The 12,459-nt window shown below is 38.1% G+C and overlaps 1 protein-coding gene across 4 annotated transcripts in view; it reads right to left on the minus strand.

Moving 5' to 3' along the window:
- Positions 1 to 12,459, minus strand: part of THRB (thyroid hormone receptor beta) — a 379,016-nt gene that overhangs the window by 278,784 nt on the left and 87,773 nt on the right. The window contains exon 2 of one of the 4 annotated variants that reach the window (XM_044252560.1): positions 1,826 to 1,924. The exons of the other annotated variants lie outside the window; for them this stretch is intronic. The gene's annotated coding sequence lies outside the window, so the exon portion shown is untranslated. The remainder of the gene's footprint in view (positions 1 to 1,825; positions 1,925 to 12,459) is intronic. 4 annotated transcript variants of the gene reach the window in all.

Here is a 12,459-nt window from a genome sequence, read left to right on the forward strand (position 1 = left end):
CCACTAGAATGGCTATCATCAAAAAGATAGATAACAACAAGTGTTGACAATGATGTGGAGAAACTGGAAAACTCAGACACTGATTAGGAAGGGAAAATGGCACAGCTACTTTGGAAAAGTCTAACAGTTCCTTGAAAGTTAGGCATAAAATTACCATATAACCCAGTAATTCTATTTCTAGATATATCCCTAAGAGAAATTAAAACATATGTGCATGCAAAAACTTTTACAAAATGTCTGTAGCAGCAGTATTCATAATGGCCAAAATTTAGAACAACCCACATATCTACCAACTGGTGAATGGATAAACAAAATGTGTTATTACCCATGCTAGGAAATATTATTTGGCAAGAAAAATGAATGAAGTCCTGATGCATGCTATAATATGTATGCTAAAAACATCATGCCAAGAGACTGAAGTCATTCACAAAAGGCCATAGACTGTATGATCCATTTTCATGAAATATCTAGAATAGGCATATATTCAGAGACAGAAAGTAAGTTATTGGTAGCCTAGGGCTAGGGTGGGAATGGGGGAGAAAGGAGGAGTGTCTGCTAATGTATTTCTTTTTGGGGTAGTGGAAATGTTATAAAATTGACTGTGGGGATGGTAGCACAGCACGAAATGTACTCAAAACAACTAAGGGGGGTGCCTGGGTGGCTCAGTGGGTTAAGCCTTTGCCTTCGGCTCAGGTCATGATCTCAGGGTCCTGAGATCAAGCCCCACATTGGGCTCTCTGCTCAGCGAGGAGCCTGCTTCCCCCTCTCTCTCTGTCTGCCTCTCTGCCTACTTGTGATCTCTGTCTGTCAAATAAATAAATAAAATCTTTTAAAATAAAAAATAAAAAAAAAAAAAAAAAAAAAAAAACAACTGAATTGTACAATTTATATGGGTGACTAGGATACCATGTGAATTATATCTCAATAAAGCCATTAAATATTTTAAAAGAAACCTCACTTCAGACCGTGGTTCTTAGCTCTGGCTCCTCTTTAACATCACCTGGGAGGACTTCTAAAGTTCCAATGCCCAGGCCAATCCCTAAATCAATTACATCAGAATCTCTCTGGGCAGAACCCAGTTTTTTTGTTTGTTTTTGTTTTTGTTTTGTTTTGTTTTGTTTTGCTTTCTTTGCCCAGGTGATTCCAAGGTGCAGCCAAACATGCAAACACTGAGTTTCCTGCTGAGGGGTAAAATTCCATAGTACTCACTTCCCCTTATAGGTGTTTCTGCTTAGTGTCCTATCAGACGACATGCCATCTTACACACTTGCCAGGAGTTATCCCTATGATGTTAATTGGCACTTTAGGGTCACTCTCCAGAAGATACCAACATTTATAAAAAGATACTGAATGGGTGCCCTCCTCTCCTGGAGGTCACTGAGGAGGGACATTACAGGATATTATACTCTACTCAGTGAATACTTAAACTTCTCATTTTCTTTTTCTTCATAGGTCAACTGTGTAGTTAGGCTTTTACAGCTTTTATTTTGGAATCTTTGTAGTGTTCAAAAAGGTGTTTTGAAACAAAATGCATGGAACTAATCCATTTATCTAATTACTTGAGGAGTTTCACTTTGGTTCTTTTCATCTAAAATCCCATAGTTTCAAAGCTCTTAATTTATTGCTAGAACAGTCCAAACCATTGCACAGAAAGAACTTATAAACAGGAGCTGGGAGAGCTGTTTTTCTTGTTATTAGTACCAGAACTGATGACCAATTGTACTCCCTTAAAAAATGTATTAATTGTTGCTTTCCTATTCTTAAGCATAACTATGAGTCAAAACACTACTTTATATGACCCCAAAAATAAAAATGACATGTTCACCAATTTAGAAGTCAGGAGTCAAGGCAGCAGTTCGAATTCAACACAGGTCATGAGGAGTCCCAGGCATCGAATGAGGTGTGGAATCACTACACCATACACCTGAAACGATTACACCATATGTTAACTAACTGTAATTTATTTAAAACTTTAAAAAATACAAAGAAAAAAAGTATTTGACATATAGTCACTTTCAGTTTTATTGAGGAAAAAGACTAGCTAAATATTTTAAAACATTAAGATCCTGTTAATATAATTGAAAGTTGCTATCAGGTTTTAAGTAGTAGAATTTATTCACGGAGGGCAAAAAGACAGCCTTTTGGGAGAGGATGAACACTGGATTTGTAAAGGAAACAAAACAAAACCAGTGTTTGAGGATTGGTTTGGCATTTTTGATGCTTTGAAATCAGACACTTGGGGATAACCCACCAAAGCAATTCATTATCTTGGATGTGATATGTAAATTGGTCATTTCATTGCTTAGAGATTTGTTCTACATTTCTGAAAGTAGGTTCCTAATGTAAAACCATATCCAGCCTATCGATGGGCACACAGAAACACTTTCTCTGTCTCTTTCACTCTTTCATCCTTTGGCATGCAATAATGAACAAATGAAGAAAACATATGTCCCTTTGCAATCACAGGGTACTTTTTATCAATGTAAATGTGCACAGTGAAGCTGGTTCTTGCATGAATGTGCATTTTAGCCCAGTCTCCTTTTATATGGAATTGATCTCTCATCCTCTAGGGTGGCTATTCTACTTTCAAAGGTGAAGGAGAGCTCATTTGGTCAAAACAAAGCAGCTATTGGAGGAGAAGTCATCTCTCTAGTCTATCAAGTCATTGTAATTGTAACTTCTCTGGAAACATAAAAATTGACAGCAAAATCATAATTCAAAGCCACAACTATCCTCTATATTGTACTATAACTGATTATGTGGCAATGACGAGAATGATGCAGAGTGGAGAGACTGAAAATACCTAGTGACAAATACCAGGAATTAACCCTTATGTGTTGAAAAGGGGACTGAACACAGCTTTACAAAGATTCCAAGATATGAGTCATAGAAGCTGACGCACACGGTTTACCTGTGTGAAACCAGAAGTTCACACAGTCACTCAGAAGAGCATACTATCCCTCCTCGGGACAAGGTAAGGCAAGGAGGCATAGAGAAAGGAAAACATAGACAAACAAAAACTCAGGTCTTTGAAAATAACCACAAAATTCCACACATTCATTTTTGCCAAGTTTTGCTCCCCTTACTCTACCCAAAATGTACAAAGGTGGCAAAAGTGACCAATCTGAGCTGAGCGACACAAAGGTAAGAAATATAACATCAAAAGGCAGGACCTGTTACCTACTTTGGTGCTGAGCAAAATGAAAATGCAGGGATCTCATTCCAAAATTATGAAGAATTTCAAGGTGGTAGCAGCAAACCCCTAACTAAAGCAAGCACAGGTTGCTGTCCACACAGTCAACCCTGCCAACAGGTTAGAAATAGGGAGGCAGCGTCTGCCTAACCTATGGCTGGGTCTGCTGTCTTCTAACTAGTTTAGCTTCTCTTGGCAGAATGCACATGTACACAGACGCTACAGCTTAGGAATAACCTTGTGTCACTTTCTCACTTATGGAAACCAACACCCAGAGAAACTAAATGACTTGTCTAAGGTCATGAGTTGAACGACAGAGCCAGCACTACTTCCCAGGTAGCCCGACTCCCACACTGACATTCTTTTCCTTACATCATCCTATTGGTCTCCAGTTTAAATGTAAATAATTAGGAAGTAGTAGCTACACAATAGGGGGCAGAGAGGGGAGGACGTTATCTCATCAGAACTTTCTTTTCAACTCTTCTGTACAAATAATAAAGTGCGGTCTAAAACTCCGTTTCAAATTCCTTTTCTGAGTCAACTCTTCCACATCTTAGGGAAAAGACATATGACAGCTTCAGACACTGAAGCAAATTACCTTCGCTGCGAGCTTGCTTGAGCCCTTGGAGTTAACCATCACAAACCAAGGTGGTTATTAGCGAAGGGTTATGAGGCAATGCGTTAGTAAACTAGTCAGTCTCCTGCACAAATATTTAAAATAATTCCGAGATAATCTGAACTTTAACACTGAGCCAGCCAAATGCATTTGTAATCTGAACCCAAGGTTCTAATAAGTTACTGCCTTTTGGATGTCCTTCAATGTGAGGGACATTTTTAGAAAGATTAGCACTTGAGTGGAAACAAAGACTGACATTTTCAACATAAACATGAGACCGGGATCTTTTTTTTTTTTTAACAATACAAAACGCACATGTCTTCCTCACTCAGGTGTATGTGTAAATTTAGTACATCAAAACATCTGGTGCAAGGACACTGTTGTTAAAAGATAATGTACAAATCAAATATAAAGGAGCCTTAAAAGCTTATTAAATACATTCAAAACGAGGTGATGAAAGAGTTCAAGGTAGGCTGGCAAACAGCATGATGAATCTTGGAATACTGAAAAACAACAACAACAACAAACCACTGTTCAGAGAGGCAAAAGACACCTGTCAAACTCCCTCGACAAGGCACGGGAATTAGGACCAGACAGATCTCCAGTTCAAATCCCAGCTTCACGTATATTTTGCTTCTGTAAGCTGTGGTAATTCATCACAAAATGGGATTGATATGAAAGTCAAACTGCTAGATCAGATGCTTTCTAGATGCCCCAGTGAGCTCTGAAATCTACAATGCACACAACTTTAATTATACCTATTAAGTTGCCCCTTAGAATTTTTCCTGGGGTGGGGGAGGGTTAAAATTAATTTTGCATATTCAACGTTTTCCATAACTTTACGGTCTGTAGGTAGCAACAGGGAAAAACAAAATATTCTCTGGCTCGGATAAATTTTGTCATAATTATAGGTCTGGTGTGTGGAAAATGAGGGCCGGATGAAAATGGTGCAGAGACATGAGTAACCCAAAGAGTCTGAGGCTACAGCACTTACATCTCATTAACTGCCAATTACCGTATTTATAATTTAACACAAAAAGGAAAAACACAAATGGGGTTTTGAAAAAATCTCTTTTATCTCGACTTCAGTATATACTTGGCTGCTACAGGCAGAATTAATGCAATAGGTTGAGAAAGGGAATAGTTAGATTGAGAAATAAAAACACTTTTTGATAATATGCAAGGCTATAAAAATGGCTTGGCTGAACCTATTAACAAAAGATAAATAATACCTTGCAGGAGGAAAAGAAAGCCTTTTCTGGATCACAAGGTTTGGCATGTTTTTAAAGACCTTGCTTTCACTAAAAATGTAATACATCCAATTTAAAGACACATCTTTAAAATTTGTGATTTCATAACATTTTTGCATCTGAAATCTTGTCTCTGGTCTGGCAATACTATGTTTGAGACTTTCATCAAAACGTGGGGGAAAAACCAGCTCTTGTTTATTCATGTGATTTCATTATTAATCTTCCTATTACTGCTATCTGTATTATTACTATTCCTGTTCTTATTACCACTCCCACTACTAATGCTGTTAACAACTACTGCATTCACTTCTACATTTCTAAATGACCATATCATGGGAATTCTAGTGAATAACTTTTTTAGCCCTTTAGTAGGTAAATATTTTCACAAGTAACTACAAAACAGTTTTCCAAAGTGAACGTACTTTTGCCCTCCCATCAGCAATATATGAAAATTCAAATTCCTCAGTGTTCTCATTGAAACTTGGTGTTATTCTTTTTCTTTATTTTACCCATTCCAGAAAATACTGAGTGGTTTCTTTTTATTTTTCTTTCTTATTTACTTTATTTTTTAAATTTAAATTCAATTAATTAATATATAGTGTATTATTAATTTCAGAGGCAGAGGTCAGTGAGTCATCAGTCTTATAAAAAACCCAGTGCTCATTACATCACCTGCCCTCCTTAATGTCCATCACTGTTACCCCATCCCCCCACCCCTCTCCCCTCCAGCAACCCTCAGTTTGTTTCCTATGATTAAGGATCCCTTACAGTTTGTCTCCCTCTCTGATAACATTTTATTGTTCAGCCCCTGAGTCTCTGGCTGGCTCTCTCTGGTGAGTCTACTTATTGTCTCTACCTCAGTGCAGTCTACGGGGGGGTCAGAAGCTTTGTCACCTGAAGCTTATTACAAATGAACCTACAGAACCCGAAGTTCTGGGGTTGGGGGGGCTAGGAATATGTGCCTTGACAAACTCACCCAAAGGTCTGATGCTCAAATTTGCAGAGCAAGTTGACCCAAATGCTAGGGAATAGAGAAAGGAGGGATGGGAGAGAACTGAGGAGGAACACCTGGAGCAACCACCTGCAGACCTGACCTTGTCTGCTTCAGGGCAGGCTGCCAATGCCAAGGAGAGGAAAGCAAAGTCTGGGACAGGTTTGCAGGAAAGAGAGCTCCTTCCTGCCCCAGGATGTGGTTGCAGAGGCTCCTGCCTTCAGCTTCCAGCTTCCAGGAGGAGAAGGCACCACCAGAACTTCCCCCAGCCATTGCTTATCACTTTTGCCTGCCAAATATTAAAAAGGACAAGACTCCTTATTTTTTGTCAATACAGGTAAGTCAGATGGAATCAGCTGCAGTTTCTGAATTAGTATTTCTTCAGGTGTGAGGTTTATGCATTTCAGGGACTCAATGATCCCCAGCCCCACCAAATCAAAGTCTCTAGGGGTTTCAGGAGGCTTCAAAAATCACTCCAAAGCTGTGTCAAATTTGGGTACTGTTATTATTATTATTTTTTTTACCTCACTTAACACTTAGTTTGGGATGACGTTTCAAAATATATGCACTCATCCGTCTGTCTTCCCTCCCCTCTTTCTCTCCTTTTGTAGTAACATGCTCTCAATAACACAAGAAAATTTGAAATACACACACACACATACACACACACACACAAGAAAATATTACCTGTACTTCCATCATCCTCTTTGATATAGATAAAATAACATGTATCAATTAAATAAAATTAGGATATAAAATGGTCACCCAATATCCATGAATAGATACCACAATATATTCTTGTCAATTATCTAGGAGCTTTTGTCTAGATTTTCTACTTTATAATTAGTCATAAGCAAATTTATAAAAAAAAAATTACTTTGTATTCATTCCTAGCCAAAAGACCTTCATGATCAATTCCCAGAATTGGAATTTCCGGTTCAAAAAAGTGCTTCACACACATTGCCAAAATGCCCCTAGAGAGAGAGTACCAGTTAAGAACCATATTAGGTTGTAAATTGATAGAGCCATTTTAAAGACAATTTCATAATCTAGATATGAAAAACTGAGTATATGTATACTTTTAGGTTTGGGAAGACCACATCATGGTGTAAAACCTAGTGTGTGTTGGAGAGGATGTGGAGAAAGGGGAACCCTCTTACACTGTTGGTGGGAATGCAAGTTGGTGCAGCCTCTTTGGAGAACAGTGTGGAGATTCCTCAAGAAATTAAAAATAGAGCTTCCCTATGACCCTGCAATTGCACTTCTGGGTATTTACCCCAAAGACACAGATGTCGTGAAAAGAAGGGCCATCTGTACCCCAATGTTTATAGCAGCAATGGCCACAGTCGCCAAACTATGGAAAGAACCAAGATGCCCTTCAACGGATGAATGGATAAGGAAGATGTGGTCCATATACACTATGGAGTATTATGCCTCCATCAGAAAGGATGAATACCCAACTTTTGTAGCAACATGGACCGGACTGGAAGAGATTATGCTGAGTGAAATAAGTCAAGCAGAGAGAGTCAATTATCATATGGTTTCACTTATTTGTGGAGCATAACAAATAGCATGGAGGACAAGGGGCGTTAGAGAGGAGTAGGGAATTTGGGTAAATTGGAAAGGGAGGTGAACCATGAGAGACTATGGACTCTGAAAAACAGTCTGAGGGGTTTGAAGTGGGGGGGGGGTGGGAGGTTGGGGTACCAGGTGGTGGGTATTATAGAGGGCACGGCTTGCATGGAGCACTGGGTGTGCTGAAAAAATAATGAATAATGTTTTTCTGAAAATAAATAAATTGGAAAAAAAAAAACCTAGTGTGACTTTTTTTTTTAAAGATTTTTTTTAAGATTTTTTTTTTAAGATTTTATAATTTATTATTTGAAAGAGAGAAAGAGAAAGTGTGTGTGCACGAGCAGAGGAAGTGGCAAAGGGCTTCAGAGGGGAAGCAGACTCCCTGCTGAGGAGCCCAATGTGGTGCTTGATCCTATGACCCTGAGATCATGACCTGAACCAAAATCAAGAGCTGAATGCTTAATCAGCAGAGCCACCCAGGTGCCCATAGAGTGATTCTTGCCTAAGGAAATACTCACAATGGTGAAAAGTTGGAAATAACCTAAATATCCACCAATATAGGAACAAAGGGATAAATATAACATAGTAGTTAAAATTTTTTAACTAGAGGGGCACATGGGTGGCTCAAAAAAATCTAAAAAGTAATATATGAACTAGATCTGTATGTATAAACTTAGATCTATCGCTAAAAATAACGCCATAATGTTACATGTAAAAATTCTTGGTCAAAGCACACGCACAGGATGGGATTATTTATGTAAAATTTTAAAATTATTTGTTTTTACCACCATCTTGACATTTGCACTGATGGTACAAAATCAATGGCGGGTAAACCTGTGGGACTTAGCATGGATTGAGGCAGCAGCACCAGTGGCATGAACAGTCCCTGTGTCTTTCATGGCATGTGCACTCTAGTCTGACCAAAACCAAAAAAGCCAGTTTCATTCAAGAGTGTCTTTAATAAAGTAATAAAAATGATTTTAATTAGGGCACCTGGGTTACTCAGTAGGTTAAGTCTCTGCCTTCACCACAGGTCATGATCCCAGGGTCCTGGGATCAAGCCCCACATCAGGCTCTCTGCTCGGCAGGGAGCCTACTTCTCCCCTCTCTCTGCCTGCCTCTCTGTCTACTTGTGACCTCTCTCTCTCTGTCAAATAAATAAATAAAACCTTTTAAAAATGATTTTAATTAAATCTCAATACTAGACCACTTTAAAAAAATATTCTGAGTGACTATTTTGTCACTCAGAATATAGCACATAGAATATAGCACTTCTGTTGTGTATGAAAGTATGATGATTGAATTGTGAGCTGAACTACCTGCTTTCTTCATAGAACGTCATTTTTTCTGATCCATGAACATGGAATGCTTTTCCCCTCTTTTTGTGTCTTCTTCAATATCTTTCATGAGTGTTCTGTGGTTCTTAGAATATAGATCCCTTTCGAAGAAAGGGGAACCCTCCTACACTGTTGGTGGGAATGCAAGCTGGTGCAGCCTCTCTGGAAAACAGCATGGAGGTTCCTCAAAAAGTTGAAAATTGAGCTACCCTATGACCCAGCAAATTGCACTACTGAGTATTTACCCTAAAGATACAAATGTAGTGAGCCAAAGGGGCACGTGCACCCGAATGTTTATAGCAGTAATGCCCACAATAACCAAACTATGGAAAGAACCTAGATGTCCATCAACAGATGAATGGATAAAGAAGATGTGGTATATATATATATATATATATATATATATATATATATATATACACACAATGGAATTCTATGCAGCCATCAAAAGAAATGAAATCTTGCCATTTGCAACGATATGGATGGAACTAGAGGGTATTATGCTTAGCGAAATAAGTCAACCAGAGAAGGACAATTATCATATGATCTCCCTCATATGAGGAAGTGGAGAGGCAACGTGGGGGTTTAGGGGGTAGGAAAAGAATAAATGAAAGAAGATGGGATCGGGAGGGAGACAAAACATAAGAGACTCTTAATCTCACAGAACAAACTGAGGGTTGCCGGGAGGAGGCGGGTAGGGAGAGGGTGGTGGCATTATGGACGTTGGGGAAGGTATGTGCTATGGTGAGTGTTCTGAAGTGTGTAAACCTGGCGATTCACGGACCTGTATCCCTGGGGCTAATAATGCATTATATGTTAATAAAAAATTAAAAAATTAAAAAAGAATATAGATACTTTACCTCTTTGGTTAGGTTTATTCCAAGTTATCTATGGTTTTTGGTGCTATTGTAAATGGAATTGATTATCTAATTTCTCTTTCATTGTTAGTGTATAAGAAAGCAACTGATTTCTGTGGTTTGATTTTGTATCCTGCCACATTACTGAATTGTTGTATGAATTCTAGTAATATGGGAAAAATATTTGCAAATGACACTACAGGACAAAGGGCTGATATCCAAGATCTGTAAAGAACATCTCAAACTCAACACCCCCAAAGAACAGATAATCAAGTCAAAAAATGGGCAGAAGACATGAGCAGACACTGCTCCAAAGAAGACATACAAATAGCTAACAGACACATGAAAGATGTTTATCATCATTAGCCATCAGGGAGATTCAAATCAAAACCATATTGAGATACCATCTTATACCAGTTAGGATGGCCAAAATTAATGACAGTAAACAAGTGTTGGAGAGGAAGTGAAGAAAGGGGAAACCCTCTTACACTGTTGGTGGGAATGCAAGTTGGTGCAGCCACTTTGGAAAACAATGTGGAGGTTCCTCAAAAAATTAAAAAGAGAGCTACCCTATGACCTAGCAATTGCACTACTTGGTATTTACCCCAAAGACACAGATGTAGTGAAAAGAAGGGCCATATGCATCCCAATGTTCATAGCAGCAATGTCCACAATAGCCAAACTGTGGAAAGAGTTGAGATGCTCTTCAACAGATGAATGGATAAAGAAGATATGGTCCATATACACAATGAAATACTACCCAGCCATCAGAAAGGATGAATACCCAACTTTTGCATCAACATGGTTGGGACTGGAGGAGATTATGCTAAGTGAAATAAGTCAAGCAGGAAAAGTCAATTATCATAGGTTTCACTTATTTGTGGAACATAAGGAATAGCATGGAGGACATCAGAAGAAGGAAGGGGAAAATGAAGGGGAAGAAATTGGAGCAGGAGAGGAACCATGACAGACTATGAGCTCTGGGGAAACAAAAGGAGGGTTTTAGAAGGAGAGGGGTGGTGAGGGGATGGGTTAGCCCAATGATGGGTATTAAGGAGGGCACTGATGTTATGGAGCACTGGATGTTATATGCAAACAATGAATCATGGAACTCTACATCAAAAACTAATGATGTACTATATGGTGATTGACATAACACAATTAAAAAATTTAAAATAAATTGAATAAAAATTAAAAAATTTTTTTTTCTTAAAAGAATGAATAAGAGACAAATTATGGTTATTCAGACTTGGGTGTTTGAACAACTTTTTCTCAAAAGTGAATGAAGGAACAACTGACAACAATTTTTGTCAATGATAAAATTTCAAGCTTTCAAATGAAAATTAGAAGTTTGGAAAACTTATATCCACCATGGAGGACTTGATGGTTTCCTAATATCTGAAGAGTTTTCTTTTTTTTTTTTTTTTTTCTTTTCAAAGATTTATTTATTTGACAGAAAAAGAGAGAGAGAGAGAGATCACAAGTAGGCAGAGAGGCAGGCAGAGAGAGAGAGAGATGGGGAAGCAGGCTCCCCTGCCAAGCAGGGAGCCCGATGCGGGGCCCGAACCGAGGACCCTGAGATCATGACCCGAGCCAAAGGCAGAGGCTTAACCCACTGAGCCACCCAGGTGCCCCTCTGAAGAGTTTTCTGAGATCAGTGGATATATAGTAAACAGAACCTTGAATATTGTATGACAAAATGTATCTATATCTGGAAGATCTGTATTACTCATCAAACCAATTTTTTCTAAATAATCAGCACATGATGTTACAATACTGTGCCTGAATAAAATATCCATTTAAAGTATAAGATAAATGAATAGATTTTAATATAATGAAATACAAAAGTTCAGTGGTATGATTTTAGTTTCCATATTACAACTACCTGTTTAGAAACTACCAGTTGATGGGGTGCCTTGGTGTCTCAGTTGGCTAAGCATCTGCCTTCGGCTCAGGTCATGATCCCAGGGTCCTAGGATGAAGCCCCATGTTGGGCTCCCTGCTCAGTGGAGACCTGCTTCTCCCTCTCCCTCTCCCACTCTCTCTCACCCTCTCTCTCAAATAAATAAATAAAATCTTAAAAAAACACCATTTGCTGAATTTTGGTATACTATCAAAGCAGAATTTTTGGTTATCACAAAAGGCTATTAAAATACTCTTCCCTTTTCCAACTACACAACTATTTGAAGTTTGATTTTCTTCATATACTTCACCAAAAAGCATGGCACAACAGAATCAACTCAGAAGCAGGTATGTGAATCCAGTTGTCTTCTTTCAGGCAAGACATCAAAGAGACTTGCAAAAATGTAAAACAATGTCACTTTTCTTAATAATTTCTTTTTCTTTAAAAATGTAATTGTCAAAAATATTATTTATGTTAACACAAAAAGAGTTTATATGGCTATTTAAATGAATTACAAATATTTTAAATGTTTCTGATTTAAATTTGGGGTAAGGGACTGCTCTGTACTATAAAAGGAATTGGAATAGTCATATCTTTGTTCTAGTCCTACAATAGTTTACAGCTGTTAAGATTATAAATTTATACAAATTATAAGTAAAAAAAGGGGTACATAGAATGAAGATCATGAAAATGAGATATGGTACAAATTCCTTACTAGATAATTTAGACAATTATCA

This window comes from Neovison vison, chromosome 6, assembly GCF_020171115.1.
Source record: "Neovison vison isolate M4711 chromosome 6, ASM_NN_V1, whole genome shotgun sequence".
In the NCBI taxonomy this organism is placed as follows: domain Eukaryota; kingdom Metazoa; phylum Chordata; class Mammalia; order Carnivora; family Mustelidae; genus Neogale; species Neogale vison.